The sequence below is a fragment of the Paroedura picta genome, chromosome 14 (assembly GCF_049243985.1).
Source record: "Paroedura picta isolate Pp20150507F chromosome 14, Ppicta_v3.0, whole genome shotgun sequence".
In the NCBI taxonomy this organism is placed as follows: Eukaryota; Metazoa; Chordata; class Lepidosauria; order Squamata; family Gekkonidae; genus Paroedura; species Paroedura picta.
In genome coordinates, this window is record NC_135382.1 from 29488898 (window position 1) to 29508234 (window position 19337).

The following is a 19337-nucleotide window of genomic DNA, read 5'->3' on the forward strand; positions in this document are numbered from 1 at the left end:
TGTGAATGTATGCTGTACACTGCCCTGAGCTACATGGGAGAGTGGTATATTAATTAAACAACCAAATAATAGGCACTAGGTTTTCAAGAGCCTGATTCTTATACTGTGCTATAGAAAGGGATCCAATTTAACACTTCTCATGCCATTTTGCCTATCAATCCCCCCACCCACCACCTTGCATTCTCCAGCCATGAAAACAAGAAATCCTTCTTTGCCTTTCCAGGCCTAAAAGCAGCTTGAGATGATTTCGAATGTTTTCATTGCTGCTCTGTCAATCCCTAAATCCCCTGTTCAATTTTGCTTCTCCCTTGTGCAAATCTAAGATGTGATCCTTTCTTTCCACACCATTTTCAGTTTCTTCACAGTGATTTTTCCCCTCTATAAAATGTACCTAGAGGGCAGATTGGAAAGAATATCTCTGCCAGCAAGGTCTGCGCTGTGCTTTTGCTTGTTCTTGGCTGCCGCCTTGGACAAATGCCCTATTAAATGCTGGACTAGCCTCAAGATGCAGTTTGTTCTTAGGGTCTCTTTTTATATTTTTTGTATATTTAAGTGGGTATTTATTTGGTTGCATTTGATTTTCCTCAATCATTTGCTGTAAGCGGATTTCACTCCCAGCTGTATATTTACTGACTGTGTTTCTACCTAACTAACTTTCAGCTTTTTCACTGTTATTTGCCAGTTAATAAGTCCGCATTAATCATTAACTGTTAAAAGTATAAAAGGGACACCCTTTATTTGTTTTCAGTCCCGTATAAATAGGGTCGAAATGGTTTTACAAAACCAACAGTGAAAACTGGGAAACTAGAGAGTGCTTAAAATATAAATGAAAAAGAACATGTTAGTCCGAATGACCGAGAGGTGGTATTTGGTGAAACCAGGTGTGAGAAAGATTTGATTTCCTTTTCTGCTACATCATAGCCTTAATGTCAATCTGGCCCATGAGCTCTTGTCTACTTCTAGAATAAGGTAACCAGATTTTAATAGTTGTAAAGCGGGACAGCAAGGGGGGGGGCTGCGAATACCGGCTCATCTTTTCTTAGGAGGGGGAGGCACCCTTACCTTCCTGGGGTCGTCTCCCAGGTCTTCTCCCATGGGTGGCCTTGGGCGGGCGGGGGTGGGCAGTCAACCAAGGGGCAACTCACTCTCTGCAGCCCTCCCGCCCACGGGCCCGGCCCCCTGGGGGAGGCAAGCAGGCCAGGTCCGGGAGTTGTTCCTGCCCTCTTCCAAGCACAAAGCCAGCCCCCCCTCCCAGCTCTCAGCAGCAGCACCCGCTCTCTCCCTCTCCCCGTACAGTGGGGGTGGGATCCACGGGGAGGGCTTTGGGGATGAGCTCACTCTGCCACCAAGAGATGCTGACCCACCAATCCTGGCCCCTGTGAAAGGGGAGGGCGGCGCATGGAGGTGCAGGGAGGGAGACCTGCACTGCACTGAAAACAGAACTTTCATAAGCACCTCAAAACCTGAAAAATATCAGAGTTTCCTCCATGGTCAAAAGGATGAAAAAGGCTGCTGGTCTAACCACTACTCCATACTTTAGATGAAGAAGAAGAGTTGGTTCTTATATGCCGCATTTCTCTATCTGAAGGAGCCTCAAAGCGGCTTACATTCACCTTCCCTTTCCTCTCCCCACAACAGACACCCTGTGGGATGGGTGAGGCTGAGAGAGCCCTGAGATTACTGTTCAGTCAGATCAGCTTTATCAGTGCTGTGGTGAGCCCAAGGTAAGCTTGACCAGATTTTAACATTGGTAAAATGGGACACCATTGACCGGGGGGGGGGGGGTTCTTGATTAAAAATGTGGTCTATATGGAGCAACAAAAAGTTTCATAGAACGCATAGAATGCAAAAATTGTATTGTAATATATATATTGTTTAATGTCAACATAAGTATAATTTGCCAGGTACCCCCAGATGTCCCTCCAAAAGTGGGACAATCTGGTCACCTTAGCCCAAGGTCACCCAGCTGGTTGCATGTGGGGGATTCAAACCCGGCTAGCCAGATTAGAAGTCTGCACTCCTAACCAGTACATTAAGCTGGCTCTCCTGTTGATCCTTTATATAGGTGATTTTTTTTTTTTGTAATGTACAATGATGGTTTGTTCCTGCCCAAACAATAGTGAAAAATGCCTATATTTAAGAAGGAGAGGGGGAAAATCACAGATTTAATCTGCACGGAAGGGGAACAAATTGAAACAAGACTTTTAAGGGTTTGAAAGGGAGGGAGATAAGAAATTCAAAACCACTCCTAGTTCAAATTGGATAAGAAGCAAGGATGGCCGATCATCCCATATTCCCTGAGAATGCCCCTCTGCCGCAAAACTATTATTAAGAATCTGTTTTGCATTAGCAGGGAGGCCTCCAACCCACTTACATTCTTCTCCTGCTGAGCTGACAACTTCCCTCAGTGCTGGCCTGTCTGCAAATCTAACATCAGGAAACACCTTACATGGCTATAATAAATTCAAGCCTTTAGACTCCATCCTGCTCAGAGGCATATAAATCAGATTCCAACTTTTGAACTCTGTTTATTTTTTCATTGGCCAAAAAAAAAAAAGAAAAAAGAAAGAAAAGGTTCCTGCTATTTGTTCCGATATGAAAGTTAGCAACCAAATTTAAAATGCTGGAAAAACACAGCCTGCTTTGAAGAGAGTCCAGAGGAAGTCATTTGAGACAGATCTGGCCACGGCTAAGAAAATGGATGAGAAATCTGTACAAATAATCCTATTTGGAATTCAGTCGCGGTTTGCATTTGAGGCTTGGGTTATGTTTCCAAGAAGCTATTCTTGGCAAGTATAATGCTGGGGGGGGGGGGGGTGAGAGAGAATCATGCCATCGGGTGGCAGAAAGTGGCATCTGTCTAATAGGAATTTGTCCATAGTGTCCCCACGCATTATATCTAGACAGGATTTGGGGTTTCTCGTTCCAGCTCTGTAGACCTGAAAAATCCTCATTTCAGTCTGTGAGTCTCAAAGATGTGATTCTTTGTTCTTTGTGGCATTCGTTGTTTCTCCGTACTAATCCCCTCTTAAAATGTGCAAAATGTATTTTTCAAAGCTATTTAACAAGTGTTGGACATAACACTGTATCTGTAAATGATGCACGTCTTTAGTACGGTAAACAGGGTTGCCAGTCTCCAGGTGGTATCTGGAGATCTTTCAGAATTACAACTGATCTTCAGTTGACAGAGATCAGTTCCCCTGAAGAAAATGGCAGCTCTGGAGCATGGCCTCTGTATTCGTTCAGGTCCTTCCTTTCTCCAAACCCCACTCTACCCAACATCCTTCCTCCAAATGCCCTGGATTTCTCAACCTAGAGTTGTCAACCCTAAGTGTCAGGAAGTGTTTATATATTTTTTGCTTTTAAATATTTCATGTTTTTAAAACAGTCATGCCATGTTTTCAAATACAAAAGAAAGTAAACTGCATCACCCTTGTGAATTCTGTGTAAGGGGGAAAAAGATAACCATAGATAAGTTGGAACCCACAACATTCTGATCTTTGGGCTGGCATCTCACTAATCTGTTCCACTTAATATTTCTGGTAAGGCCTTGGAGGAGGAGTGTGTCTCATGGCTTAAGTGCCACTCAGTGCTTAACAGCCACTCAGGGTGGCAGTCCCACCCATGACTGCCTCCTCCTCCAACTGGCTTGCCTGTCTGTCTAGCTGCCAGCCAATCGCCTTCTGTCCCCCACCCCTGGCCAGCCCCCCTCCTCCTTCCCCTTTAGGCTTGGAGGCTGCATATCCCTGCCGCATGAGAGCTGCCCCTGCCGGGGAGCTCCATAACAGCTGCCTGCACCCTTTCCAGGCAGCTGAGAGGAGCGGGAGAACACCCGCAGAGTTCTTCCACTCCACCCCCCTAATCTAGCAACCGTTGTATTCCCGAATACAACTGGCTTGGCCCCTAGTTGAGCCATATAGTCTACATTGAAGTCTGAAGCTGATAAACAGAAATGAAGATTTCTCTGATTTTTTAAAACAACAACAATGCAATGCCACAGAATAATAATTTAAAACCCTGGAATCCAAATGTACCAAGTTCACTTAATTTTTTAAAAAATAAATTGACCAAGTTGTGAGGGGAGGAAGGGCAGACAGCAATGCTTGGGAGCATTTCCCCTACAATTTCAGTGTTTTGCACATGTTGGGAGGAAGAAGAGGGGGAGGAGCTGGAGGGGATCAAAAAGAAAGGTTTGTCTATAGTTTTGACACTAATGCTGGACCCTGATTCCTGCAAGAGTTAAGCAGGGGCTCATTAAAATTTTTAAATGCTTAAGCAGTACTGGAGCTTAGACAAATGTGGGCAAACCTGCTAAAATGGAAATTCAGGGATGAAAGAAGCTTTAATAATCTCTCCTTACAATTTCAAAAGGCACCTCCTGACTGGAAATGACCAATGAACAGAGACTGACCAGTGGCACAAAAAAGAAAAAAAGAAGAAAACTCAGCAATCCTGTTTTTTTCATTAGTATGCAGAGTTATACTTTGCAGTTTGGAGGAGAAAAATCGGAGAAAGAAGAAATGTGCAGAGTACAGGAACAGGATGCGAATTAAAGAGATACCAGCTTCAATTCAATGATAATTGAAAGTAAGTTGGACGTGCAGAAATGGCCACCGTTAAGCACCAGAATGTGTCTCATTTGCAACTGGAAGTGGCATTGTAAAGTCACAATGAGTAGCCTAACTGGTAATTATTTCCAAAGCACCCCCTCATTACCAACCTTGCTTAGGTCTTGCAAACTGAGGGCTGTGGTTTCCTTGATTGAGTCCATCCATCTTATGTTGGGTCTGCCTCTTTTCCTGCTGCCTTCAGAATTTCCTAGCATTGCCTCATTTACTGAGTCTTCTCATAATGCAACCAAAGCACGATAACCTCAGTGTAGTAATTTTAGCTTCTAGGGATGGTTCAGATTTCCTTTGATCTAAAACCATAATTTGTCTTTTTGGTGGTCCACAGTATCTGTAAAACCCTTCTCCAACACCACATTTCAAATGAATCAACTTTCTTACAGTGCCTAATTCATTTAGTGTTCTTTTGTTATCCCATTTCCCCACAAAGTAGACATAAAATATAACCAAAAAAAAAAAAAACACAAAATAGGAGCAAGCAAAAAAATGAATTAAAGATAGAGATAGAGAGATAGAAAATATCAGAGACTGGTGTCCACTAAGTTAGTTCACTAGGTAAGTGCCCTTTGGCCGCAGCCATGCTCAGACCCAGGAGACAAACTCTCAGACTAGATCCAGTTGGCAGGGTTTCAATATGCACAGAGGAGCAAAACCACCAAGCTGCTTCAAAGCACAAAATAGTTTTACTATGAAGACAAACAACTTTGTATAGAAAAATGAGGGAATTATTCCTAACCGTCGGTCTGTTCTGTTCATTCTATATGTTCTGGATTCAAGTAGGGAGGAAGTGTGTTCAAAGAAGCAGGAAGTCTCCAATTGAGCCAATCAGAACACAGAGGAGATTATTTGAAAAGCACCTGGAAGTTCCTGACCTAAATACACTAACTGCACATCTCCCCCGACGCCCCCTGCAGAATACCTTGTATTCTGTTCAATCATGCACACCGTGGATCTTGCACATTCCAATACACCAACGGTTCTCTACCACTCTGACTCAACAACCCCAACTGTGGCGGGGCGGCGTGCGCACATGCATGGGTATTGTGCAGGCGCACAACAGTCAGGGCAGGGTAGAGGCAGCCATTGCCATGGCTCCTCCAATGCTGGCCACTGCCACCACTGCCTGCCACCTGCCACCGCTGGCTGCCACTGGCCGCTGCCGCCAACAGCCACTGCTGCCACGGTGGAGGCAACCAACCTGAGGACCCCACAGAAGGGGCCAGGCAACCCCAAATGGGATCCCAACCCCCAGAATGAGGACCACTGCAACAGACCTTGCAAGCTGACAGCCATCCTTCCACAATCCCCCCTCCTACAGAGGTCTTTCTATATTCAAATCCCTACAGGGAAGAATGTCTGGGCCTTCTACTCTGAAATACATGTTGCACAGTTCTAAGTCAATAAGCAGTCATGAGGCAGATGCTTGACTCTCTCTATGAGTTTCCAGACTTCTACTCTCTGTTTTCCAATCAAATAGGTGTTTTTTTTTCCTTTTTTAAAAACAGGATTCTTTTACGTGTCTCTTTGAAATCAGCTAGTCAAATGATGTGTTTTGAAGCCCAGTGCCGACTGAGGGCTTTCATTCCTCTCATTAACCACTTTGTTTTAAAGCTCATTTCAGCTAGCCTTTCTTATCAGTTAAATCCCTGGGAATAGGATATGCAATTCAGAGGGCTTTTGTTTTTTTAATCTGCTTTTTGGGGGTCCAATTCCAGTTGTTCCTCATTTACTGCAGTGAACTGCTTGTAACAGGATCCTGGCCGTTTCCTCTTCTAATGCACACCACCTGGTTTGTGTTAGGCTGAGGGTAGGCGAGGTCACATCACTCCACACGTTGTAAAAACAACAATTGTAAAATAATGGTCAACATGGCATGGACTGACACAAAGCCTTTTTGCCAAGATACTCCAGAAGTTCCACTGAACTTTAACTAAGTAACTCCCCCACCCACAAAAAAAATTAAGTTTCTCTTCTCCCCAGCTGCTACTGGACAGTATACAGAAGGGACACTTCCTGAATAGTTTCTGTAGAAAATAAAACTAGATCCATCTAGTCTTACTTCTGATTTCCCATTGCAGCCATTTAGATGCTTTCAGAAAGACCATAAGCCAGTCCTGTAGCAATAAGTTTTATTTAGTTATGGCTATTGGCTAATGAGAGCCTCTTGTGGCGCAGAGTGGTAAGGCAGCGATATGCTGTCTGAAGCTGTCTGCCCATGAGGCTGGGAGTTCAATTCCAGCAGCCGGCTCAAGGTTGATTCAGCCTTCGTAAAATGAGTACCCAGCTTGCTGGGGGGTAAACGGTAATGACTGGGGAAGGTACTGGCAAACCACCTGTATTGAGTCTGCCATGAAAACGCTGGAGGGCATCACCCCAAGGGTCAGACATGACTCGGTGCTTGCCCATGGGGATACCTTTACCTTTATTGGCTAATGGCTACTAATACATGGATATATGTATTATATATCCATGTATTAAAAATCTTTTTCATTCTGCAAAGTATATACAAAATGACCCGTTCAGGGAGAGCATATTTGCAAGGGTATAGTCCTGTAAGATAGTGGTATGGCCTTATGAAGGGAACAGGATTGCACTCTCTTCCTACTGGATTTTGCTTTTGCTGCTATTTTCTACTTTTGTAATTCCTTTTTCTTTTCTGTTACATTCTGAGATGCCGGGTACTTTTTTCATTGTTTTTATCCTAGTCATATTGCATTGCTTAGTAGATGTCTTATGTTGCTGGACTTCATACCATGTTATCTGCTTTGAGTCTCAGTGAGACAATTAAGTAAACAAATCAATGTTTCTAAAGCTACCTAAGGAGGGTGGTGAGCAGACAATATCTACCTTGATAGGCCAACAATCTGATCCAGTGTAAGGCAGCTTCGTGTCTCCATGTGTTGTGAAGATGGGGAAGGATGGGCTAAAAATGTGTTAGATACTTTCTCTAAAAATGTGTTAGATATAATTCAGTGCTTCCCCACTGAGCGTGTTTGACTGGCCCAAAGTCCCCCCAGTCCACTTTCGCAGGACAGTGGAGCCTTTGAACTTCGGTCTCCAAGACCTCAGTCTAACGTTTTAAGTGCTACATCACCCCGTTATCTTCCTGTCTTGGAATAAATATCATTCCGACTCCTGAAAGGAAGCGAGATCGATGTGCCTTTACTTTGCTATTTACCATTTGTCAGTTTTGTGATGCTGACAATTCCTTTTGAATTTTAAGGCTAAATAATGCCAGAGGGTATTGCATTAACATTATGACTGTTATGATTCCCCCTTCCCTCTTCTTGTCATAACAATAAACTGAGAAATCTGTCACGGACAGCTCGAAAAATGGAAAGAAATCTAATTAGCGCTCTATGTTTGGGAACTGATACAGGGGGGAAATGTTGGTGTGAGTCATATTAAAGAACAAATAAGTTCATCTTATTAAACTTTAGATTTTCAGAATATCTTGGTTGGGTTCCCACATGCCTGAAAACAAAGTTTCCTCATTTTTGCCCTTCACCTTCCTGCCTCACTCTTCCTACAAGGAGCTCAGGTTAAAGGGCATGAAAGCTGTTCTCTCTTTTTAATAATATAGCCCTATGAGTAGTGCTGTCAGCTATGGCAGGGCAACCCGCGGGAGATGCTGGGGGCAGGCAGATTTGCTGCTGATAGTGCTACGACACCTCTAGAAAAACCAAAGTTGGTGTTGCGACTCTCTAGGAATCTCCTAAAACTCTATGTTAAAATCTTGAAGAATTAAGCCTTCGCAGTTCTATCTGTTTACGCAGCACCTCTAACCTTTTTAAAAGTGAAGGCTGTCACAAAAGGTTATTAGAGGATAGGGTTGCCAGCCTCCAGCTGATGCCTGGGGATCACCCAAAATGACTTCTGATATCACACCATTGGACCAACATTCAGTTTTTTGAAAAGTTTTTCCCGCCCTGCTCTGAGTCACCTCACCTTCCTACCTTCCCCCCCCCCCCCCAATCTCCAGATATTCCAAAAGAGCTTGAGTCTGGAAACCCAAACAGGCTACAAGGGGTTATAAAGTTGTAAATCTGCTCTGAGTCACCCCACCTTCCCACCCCCACCCCCAATCTCCAGATATTCCAGAAGAGATTGAGTCTGGAAACACAAGCAGGCTACAAGGGGTTGTAAAGGGGTAAATCTGGAGGATTTACAGGCACCCCCAGGAGATTGGCAACTCTATCCTTTAATATCCCTCTGTGACAGTCTTCACTTTTTAAACACTTAGAAATGCTGTGTAAATAGATAAAGGACCATGAAGGGCTAATTTTTCACTGAGCCAGAGAGCCTTCCATGACAGGCTGTTCCAAAGGATCTACTTGGTTAGCATCAAAGAAACAGAAAGAGACTTCTGAACTGGATGCTGAGGAGAATTCAGTCTAATTTCAGCCCTAGCTGAGAAGATTCGAGTATTAACAGTTTCAGAATTCAGTCCTGACTGAGGGCAGTTGAACACAGACAGGAGAACTGGGGAAAGTTGGCAAGGATGTGTGAGTAGTTATATGGAGATCCCCATTCAGACCAAGGAAAGATCTTCTAAAGAGAGAAGAAAATTGTCTACTCAGTAAGACAGGCAGGTAGCTCTGAAGACTACAGAGATTAAGAAACCTTCTGGAAACCAAAAGAGTCAGAAAATGCTAAAAGAAAGTATGCTGGAATATTTGGTAAACCCTGGAACAAAAGCCTCTCAACATAAAGATTTTAAATAGCTGCAGACAATTTAAGAAACTCTGAGCCTGAAATATATAATTACTAATTCTGTGCATGCTTACCACCAGAGTTATCTATATTGAGTTACCTCAGTTACCCCGGATTTCTCTTGACCTTTTCCCTCTGTATTGAATAAAATATTGTGTTAATTTAAAACACAAAACCTTATTGAGTGCTATTTAATTTGTATATGTTAAAGGGGGATCCCATTCCTTCTCTGGGCTGAGCAAACAGCCAAATATTAAACTGTGACAGGTTGAGACAGTCAGAATTCTTTCAGAAAGGAGAAAACAGATAGCTAGTGTAGCTCAGTAACTGAAGAGAAAGGAAAAGAGAGGGAAAATCTTGCCTCTGAGGGAAGGAAGTGGATGGGAGTCATTATGCCCTCTAATCATTGCTTGGTTTTTTGTTGTTTTTGTTTTGAGAGACAATTCTACATATTGATTTATAATGTAAACTGGAATTCTGCACATGTACAGAATATACATTTTCCATTTATTTTCTCCAAGTACTAGACAGAAATCATAGCTCAGGGTGATTTGTAAGGCTCCAGGGCAAGCCCAGAGTCTGACTGAGCTCTGGGAAGCATTCTAATCCGGATAATTTGTAGCTCTGCCTAAATTATGATCTGTGCCTAATCCCGATAAACTGTAGCTCTGCCTGAATTATGATCTGTCTGGGACTCGTATCAAAAAAGTGAGACTCAGTCTGAAGGCACATTCTGCACATGTGCAGAATTTCATTTTACACTCTGAGTTGTACAAGACCTTACTGGGGAAATGTCAAAAGTGTAATGTGGCCAAGTGCAATGAGCTATGCAGATTTATATCCCAAACCAAGCCACTACATGTCTTAGGGACATCATTAGATGCTTGTGTGGTGGTGGGTGTGTCTGCTCAGCAATGGGGAGCTTCAGATGGCCTGGGAAAGCCCATGCTTTGTGCTTCTTCTTTAAGACCAATGTGTCACATCGGCAATACTGTTCATTCACATTTCTAACATCTCTAGTCAGCCTTCTGTTCCCTAATCTGTTATTAAAATAAATAGCACAAGAGAGACTGAAAGATTATTACATGCTAAATGACCCAGGGGAGCTGTGGTTCAGGGTTTATGGTTGCCAGCTCCAGACTGGGAAATATCTAGAAATTGGGGGGGGGGGGGGTGAAAGCTGTGGATTCCAGTGGCCATTTTATACAAGTGAATGGACATCTATTGCCTGGAGATGAATCATAGTAATGGGAGATCTCCACCCATCACATGGAGGTTCACAAACCTGTTACGGGTAGATGAGCTGCTTGGTATGCAGAAGGTCTCAGGTTCAATCCCCTGCATCTCCAGTTTAAAGGACTGGGTAAGAGGCAATGGGAAAAAATCTGAGGTCATGGAGAACTGCTGCCAGTGTGCGACCTTGACAGGTCAAAGATCTGACTCAATATAAGGCAACTTCATAGCTTCACAGGTTTAGGGTCTGGGGCTGAGGCTCAGTGGTAGAGTACCTGCTCTGTGTGGTCTGTCTCAGTATAAAGCAACTTCATGTCTTTGTGACCCAGAGACGACATTTCTTTCACAGGCAACATGCCTTTGCTACCCCCTTTCTACATTTGTTTGTGTATCCTCAATGCCCATTCCAGCCAAGACAGGGGCGTATGGTGTCCCTGCAGGAACACTGTAGGTCTGGGTGGAGCCCTAACTCTTCAGTTATGCATGGGGCCAGCCCAGGAGGGCCGCAGATGGCACCCGTGGTATTGCGGAGAATGCGGGAGTTTCCATGTTTGCATACCACGAGTCATCCAGGGCACTACAGTGAGCCAGGGAGAGGATGGCGGCAGTGTCATACATAATCATGGATTAGCCCCACTGCCACCATCCTGGACTACCCACCTCATGCATAATCGGTCTAAGAAGTCTTTCACATTGCCTCCTACCTGATCCTTTCCACAGGAGATGCTGAGGAATTAACCTGGAACCTTCTGCATACCAAGCAGATGCTCTACTAATGCACCATGATGCCCTTCATGATGGGCAAGCCATACTCTCCCAAGTTCTGTTAGGCAACAGGAGCCGATAGGAGGTAAAGCAATAAAAGGAATGGATTAGACACCAATAGATGTGTGTTAAATCCAAGAAAATTAGCTACTTATCTATTTGCAGCGGCCAGTTTACTAGTGACGAAAAAGTATTAATCTAGTTAACACCGCTCGTTTAAAGTTGTAACTTTTTAAAAACGCTGTGATCAATTCCACCAATTGGATGATTTAAAATCCAATGGAGCTTCCAATTAATTTTTCCAAGCAAATTCTTCCTCACAGCACAGTTCTACAATAGGTAACAAAACCTGTGGTTAACACATTGATAAGTTATTATCCTGAGAATGTAAACACAGGTACCAACGAGTTGCTCATGAAGAATGTTAGAAGTGAGGCCATTTTTTTTGGGGGGGGGGGTGAATAATATGACAAAAGTCAAGATGTTGATTTGGAGTTGCATAGCAAATACTGTCATAATTTAAACTAGATTATTATTTAATTGGTTTTTTTTATTTTAAAAACCCAAATTTCGAAAAGATTGGGCTAGGGGGTCCAGTTCTGTGGGCAGCCAATAAGGTGCTCCATATCCCACTGTTTCCAATGAGGGAATTTAGCTCAGCAACAGTACTTTCTCTGGAGTGGAACCTGAGGGGGGGAGCCATTTCTGCAGGGACAGCAGAACAGTATAATGTACTAGAGCCCAATAGAACCCAGTGCCACATGGTGGCAAATACCAGCTCAACAAGGTGGCAGCACAGAATCACAATCTCAGAGTGTGGGAGCTGGCAAGGATGCAGAAGTGCCCCCTCCCCTGCAGGTTTTACTTCAGAGATTCCCAGATATGATCTTAAGTCATGTTGGGTTTGGCCATTGCCACAGTGATACTGGTTCTGCTGGGTGGTATTGCACTGGCCCTGCTGCAGAACTGGCCTTGCAAAAATACTAACCTTCATGTTCACTGCAGAGATTATCTGGGATATTCTGCTGGGTTTGTACTGCTGCCTAGCTATTTCCTCCCACTAGTAACAATGGAGGATGAGGGAACCTTCTTTGGGTGCCCATCAAATTAGACTTCCTGGTCCAATCATTCTGAAATTGTTGAGGAGAGGCTCCAGCAGCTCTGCTGCAAATCTGGTGTCTTTAACTCAAACCCCACCCTCATCAGGACACTGAACAGACTCAGGTCAGATTTGCTGTGAGCTCTCATAGCTCACTAGAGCAGGGGTAGACAAACTGCGGCCCTCCAGATGTCCATGAACTACAATCCCCATGAGCCCCTAGGCTCATGGGGATTGTAGTCCATGGACATCTGGAGGGCCGCAGTTTGACTACCCCTGCCCTAGAGTATAATGAAGCCCAATGATCGGGTATTCCTGGTTATTTTCAGGGTTTTTTTCATCACTAACTATATTGGTACGAAATGCAAGTTAGAAAATTGGTATTCAGCACAGAAAATGCTGAAAAATGCTAGTAAGGATATTTCTGGGTTTTTTTCCCCTGGATTTACTAAACCAAATGCATGCGCCTATTAAGAAGCTTCCATGGTATAGGAGCCTGGTTAGATAAAAAGAGATGCAACCTCAAAGCAGAGTAGCTAGATAGTGGTTGTACTGCATATTCAGCAGATGGTGGACAGCAGACTATGAATAGGATCCATCCTGGCCTGCAGCCTTCTTAGAGGGCTCTCTAGAAAGATGCTAGAGGGATGGCATTACCCAGAGGTCTTCTTTTTCTGCTGATTCTGCCAAGCTCATTCCCTTGGCTGTATTTTCGCTAGGCAGTAGGGGCAGGGGGAATGTCATCCATTTGTTCTACATGAAGTAGTGTGAAGCTTCATCCTGGAAAAAAAAGGAGATGAATTTATTCTCCTGAAGGAAGAAAGCAGAGAAAGATCACGGCATGGAGAACTATTACCAACTAAGAAACTGTTATACCACTGGATTTAGTTTATATATATATATATATATATACTGCTATAGCTATTAAAAGAAAAGGCCTTGGTCCTAAAAAAGATACATAGATTGGAATTGTAATGGTATATTGAGAATGGATTCATTTTGTAGCGTTTTCCCATCCTCATTAAACCATTGATTAATCTCTCCTACTTTCTGCTTTTTTTATATAGCCTTTTGCAATAAAATGACTATCATCATGAACTTTTAATTTGTATTATATCATGTAAGTTATGGTAGTATGCCATAGCAGTTTTACAGTTCAAGCTTTGGTATTATGACACACATACATTAGAATTTCTTTTTTTTTAGATCCTGCCAACTTCCTTAGCTTATAAGGAGACTGCGCTCAAAAGCCTACTGAATACAGCTGGCTATTTCTGAAACAAAACATTCCTCTGTTAGACTTCTGTGTTCTTCAAATATAGATATGGCCAAGGTAGCAGCGAAGGCATCAACAACAGAATGCTGTTAATTTGGGGGGAATTAGCTGAGCAAGAGGGGGTCACCGGCAAGACCTTTTGCCAATGTTCCACAATTATCTCCTTTTAGGAAACTGAGGCAGACAACAGATATTAAAATCATTCAGTTTTATTGGGACTGACACTCAAGACAAATAATGAACTGGACTATCAGATATTCAGTTACGTTAACACATTTGCACAAGGGGAAACAAAGAGAAGGAAATCGCTAGATTTGGGGAAATGAGGGCCAGCAAGATTTATTATCACCAATCTGAACATTGGGTGTGCTGAAAAGAAGCAGAGAAATTAGTGAGATTTGCCCATGCCAGTGAGTTCCCTACAGGCCTTGGGGGGAGGGGGGGCTATCCGCAGAGTTCTTCCACCCCACCCCACCCAATCTAGCACCCGTTGTATTCCTGAATGCAACGGGCTTGGCCCCTAGTAGTATTATAACATGTTGCGGTCTCACCCTTACTGAAACCCTGCCCTCCCTAGGATTAGGTTCCACTCCCAAATCTATGGAATTTTTCAACCTGGCATTGATACCCCTATTCTGTGGCGTGAATTGAACCCACAAGTCTTTGTTTGGGGAGCAGTTTCAGTTTTCCACGTAACATTTTCCAGTGCTATTTGTACACTGATCAAGAAACACCATAAGTAGAAATATTGTGCATTGTACGCACACAGATTGTACAGATTGTATATAATATGTAAGGACTGCTTGGCCAATGCAAATGAATCTGCCAGAAAACGGCTGATGTAAATATAAATGAACATGAAAAGAAATGAGATATTCCATTTCTCCCTAGCTATCAACTGTCACAATAGTAAGTAACATTTCTAATTATTTTCAGGGGGGAGAGGGATATAGGTCTGATAGCATTCTCAGTTAAGTGCTAGGCGATAGATGGCCCAATGCTGTTTTCCCTCATGTGAAGACTAAGGAATGACATGTTAAAAAGTTAACTTTAGTTACCAGATAAGAAACCTCAGAATGAGGCCTCTTTACACAGGCATTAATTGAGATGTATAGAAGGCATTTTATTAAACTATTAAGCTCGGTGTTGTAAAATTTACCCAAATAACTGACCATTTGTTGAAAAGGAGGAAAAACCCTCATAAATGTTTATGGACACTTTCTACTGCATTTTCTGAGTTACAGCCCAAAAGCAGTAAACAAAGGCTCATATTTTTAATTAACAGCAAAATGCACATTGCCATGTAATTTTCCTTTCAGTACGATATAAAAGCTGGCATTTGCCTGCTTAATGCTATACAATCAAATGAAATGGCTTGATTCTATTCATGTATGACACCCCCAAATTGGTATGTTGACACTATTTAGTTATATTGTCAACTGGTATCCTGTCTTCCTGAGCCACTGTACACTTATAGATGTACCGATGTTGCAATATTTCATAACAAACCATGTCCAACCCTTTGTTTTTTACATTTAATATTATTAAAATTGTGCTATTAATAGAGATAGAATGGCAGAGCTGATGGCCTTGGTGACTCCTCCTTCTCACTTATTCACAGAGCCACAGAGCTCCCCCACATGCAGCATCACTGCCTCACTATCTCAGAAGCAGAAATGTTCAGGTTGCTAGTGGTAGTTTGGTTAAAGTGCAGTACCGTTGGGGGGGGGGATTAACCCTCCTCCATTGTGAGTAGGTATTTTAGATTTTTCTGCAAATCTGGGAGCGTGTCTCCCAAGCTTGCAGGGAAGTCTCTTGACTTGGCCCCCATCTGTAGATTTAAGTATATGCAGATGGAGATATGTTTATTAATAGATATATGGATAAGAAGTAAAAGCAGCCAATAAAACAATAGGCTCAGGTAAGACACTGGGATGAATTCATTAGAGCAGGGGTAGTTAACCTGTGGTCCTCTAGATGTCCATGGACAGCTGGAGGACCACAGGTTGACTACCCCTGCGTTAGAGAGTAGATTCAGTGACTGTCCTTTGCTTCAGTGAGGTCTTTGTGGAATGCATTCTGGAAGTTATTCATTCATAGGGTCACCATTGGTTGAAAGTGATAGAACAGTGTATAACATACACATGTAAGGATCATGGTTGATCCTGTTGTGCAGATTGAACCGTCTACACAATTGCCAGCCCTTTGGTGGTTGCGATGGCAGGAACTGAGAAGGGAAGGATGATTTTTGCTTCAAACCCAAAGTCTTGTGAAGTAAAATGATAAGCTAGGCCTATAATTCTACATGGAGAGAGACCATTCACTTGTAAAACAGACAATTTAAATTTGCATTCATCCTGGCATTTTTCTTCTGCTGGTTTTTCATGCTATAAGGACAGTGAACTAAAATGCAATCCCTAAAATGATAAACAGGGAAGATAAGAGGTTTAAGGGGGGGGATCCTTGTACAACATTCTGTAATTTCAACTAAATGTGAAACATATCTTAACCTCTTATTTTGTCCCAAGCCGTCAAGGAAAGTGGATTAAAAATGGGATTTAGCCCTGTTTAGAATCTAAATGTTAAAATACTCAGCAAATGCTGGAAACTTGCAGTTTTTCCGCCTGTTGGCCTGCCCAATAAGTCAGAGAAGATTTCCACCACTACCTTTCCTTTATTATTCTGTTCTTTTGTTTTCCTTTCAGTGGCTTTTTCTTTTTAGGTAGGAGGAGTTCTAAAACTCATTCCAGAATTGTAGAATTTTTCCCAGTGATTTCCACATCAGTTTTCACATTCATTTTATTGTCCCTTATGTATCCATTTCTTGTGGAACTCTCTAATGCAGCAATTTTAGATGTTCTCCCTCTCATATTCTGTTCTTCCCTTCTCCAATGTCAGTTTTTATTTCCCTAGTCAGTGATTCTTTTAAGTTATGACTCCTACCTTAATCTACACATGGTCTCCTTTCTTCCCCTCTCCAATTTACAGAGATCATACTTCCTTATACTCACAGAAAAGAGGAGAAGTGGTTTTCCCACAGTTCCAACAGAAATCCTGGTTGGTCATAAATACACAGTTTAAAAATCATGCATAACCAGTATCTCCAACACATCCTGTCTCAGAGGAGGAGGAGAAGATGAAGACTTGGTTCTTATATGCCACTTTTCTCTGCCAGAAGGAGTCTCAGAGTGGTTTACAATTGCCTTCCCTTCCTCTCCCCGCAACAAACACCCTGTAAGGCGGGTGAGGCTGAGAACTGCTCTGTGAGAACAGCTTTAACAGGAGTATGATGAGCCCAAAGTGACCCATCTCTGTGCATGTGGAGAAGGAGCGGGAATCAAACCTGGCTCTGCAGATTAGAAGCTGTTACTCTTAACCACTATACCAAGCTTGCTCGCCATGATGGAGAATCAGAAATTCTGGATATTTCAGCCAGTGTAGTGACTAGAGCGGCCTTTTACTGAAACCCCTGAAACATTCAAGAAACCCCAGAAATGGCACAATCATGCAGAATATGTTTGGGAAGCATGGCTGTGTACACACCCACCTGGGGCCCCTCCCCTTCCCACCCCCTCCAGGCCCATCATTAGCCATTTGAGGTCATGATGCAGTCATATCACCCAATAAATGTTTAACAAATTTTTAAAATATATTTAAAATTAACTCCCACACATTCAGAAAACCCATGCAGGGCCACCAAGAAAGCCCCAAGGTTTCATGAAACCATGGTTGAGAACCCCTGAACTAAAGAGTCAGGTGAGGAACTGGAGTACCAAGATTCAAATCCCCACTCTGCCCTGGAAACCTGCTAGGTGACCTTGGGCCAGTTGTACATCTTCAGCCTAATGCACTTCCTGGGTTGTTGTGAGGATAATATAGAGAAAAGGGAAGAAAATGTAATTCACTTTGGGTTCCCCTTTGAGGAGAAAGGCAGAGTATAAATGAGGTAAGCAAATCAATAAATGAAATGAGCCACTATTAAAAAATAAAGCATGTCGGAAAATATTTGCACCAATACTTTTACTATGTGAAACAGGCAGGATCATAGATTAAAGATTCTTTAAGGCAGTATGTACCATCCACCGGAGCATGTAGGAACAAACACCAGAAATACGCTGTCCCCAGCCCCCAACCCACAACACACTTCTGTGTATAATCACATTAAGGCTTATTTTGTTGTTGTTGCATAACTTAATGTGTATATCTGGGGGGGGGGGAGAAGGAACATGGTGACAAGAAACAAACAAACAAAATATCCAATCGTAAAGAACCAGAGGGAATAGCAAAGTCACAATGGGGATTTTAAGGTTGAAAAAGGAGAGACAAGAGATTCATCGTAAGGGAACCTGGTAGGAAATGCCTCCCCACCAACAATGGGTCCCTGGAAGTGGGTCAGCAAAACCCCATTAGTGGTGTGAGTGTGCAGAAAATATGATGATGTAAGATACCAATATATAGAGAGAAGGTTTTGGTACTACAACTGAGAATAAATGGAGAGGAGGGGAGGGAATGGAATCTTTTTTGCCTATTTCTTTGCTCCTTTTCTCTGGGCTGTGAATCCCCAGCATGCTGTTTACATACCATGTTAAAAAGCTGAGCAAGGTGAAATGTCAGCCGTGGCCAAGGTTAGATCCCTCAAGCTGCCTGGCTGCTCCATTCCATTGATCCTTTATCCTGCAGCTAACTCTGCTACCGTAATGCCTTGGTTCTTTCAACTGCCCGCATGTAGCAAATTATACCCAGGAATGGTCAGTTGTGAGGTTCCTGCCGCAGCATGCCAAGTTAGATTACACTTTTCAGAGAGAAGGCAGCTCAGCCATCCCCCCCGATTCGGATAAACTTGTGTCTGCGGTGAGGGGAATTGCTCCAATGTGTGCGCTGCAATGTGAACACAAGCTCACCTCTTCTGCTCCCATTCGAGGCAATTAACGGGACTGTCACTTACAAACTGACTCGCCAGGCTTCATGGCTCCTTTCCACTTGGATCTCTTCCTTCCTACTGGTTTGCCTTGTTAAAGCTATACCAGGGTGGTTTCTATTCCCAGGGATCTCCCCTTAAATAGCCTCACAACTGAACCCCCCATCTCCCCGACCTTGATTATGTGTCCAGAACCACAGCGCTTCAATTTTGCCCCTTGACAACAATGTGAGAGGCTATAATTTCTGTCGGGGTTAAGTAAGAAAGAAACATCCGCTCTGGGTTACCTGGAAAGAGAAGCTCATGCTGCATGACTGAAGTGGAGAACATACTTTTCCAGAATTGGGAGGAAAAGAGAGCAGCTGTGATTTGGCTAAAGAGCAAAGGATATCTGGGGGGGGGGGGGGAGATGGCAAAAATCACACCCAAACTGGGAGAATGGCATCAAAACAGGATCTGGGGGGGGGGGGAGAGGAACAAAGCTTGAATCCTTTGTGGCACCTTTGAGACCAACAGAGTGGAGTTATTCCACCAGAAGGAGAGAATCAAACGCTATTTGAGTCCAATATTTGTGTAGAGCCAGCTTGGTGTATTAGTTAGGAGCGCTGACTTCTAATTTGGCAAGCTGGCTTTGATTCCCTGCTCTTCTTCCACATGCAGCCAGCTGGGTGACCTTAGGCTCGCCACAGCACTGATAAAGCTGTT

General features: G+C 43.1%; 1 long non-coding RNA gene across 1 annotated transcript; it reads left to right on the forward strand.

Moving 5' to 3' along the window:
- Positions 1-805: 805 nt before the first annotated feature.
- LOC143823589 (uncharacterized) lies at positions 806-8017 on the forward strand. Its single transcript, XR_013226513.1, has 3 exons — positions 806-969; positions 1639-1724; positions 4372-8017. It is a non-coding gene; the product is annotated as an uncharacterized LOC143823589 (long non-coding RNA).
- The last annotated feature ends 11320 nt before the right edge of the window (positions 8018-19337 follow it).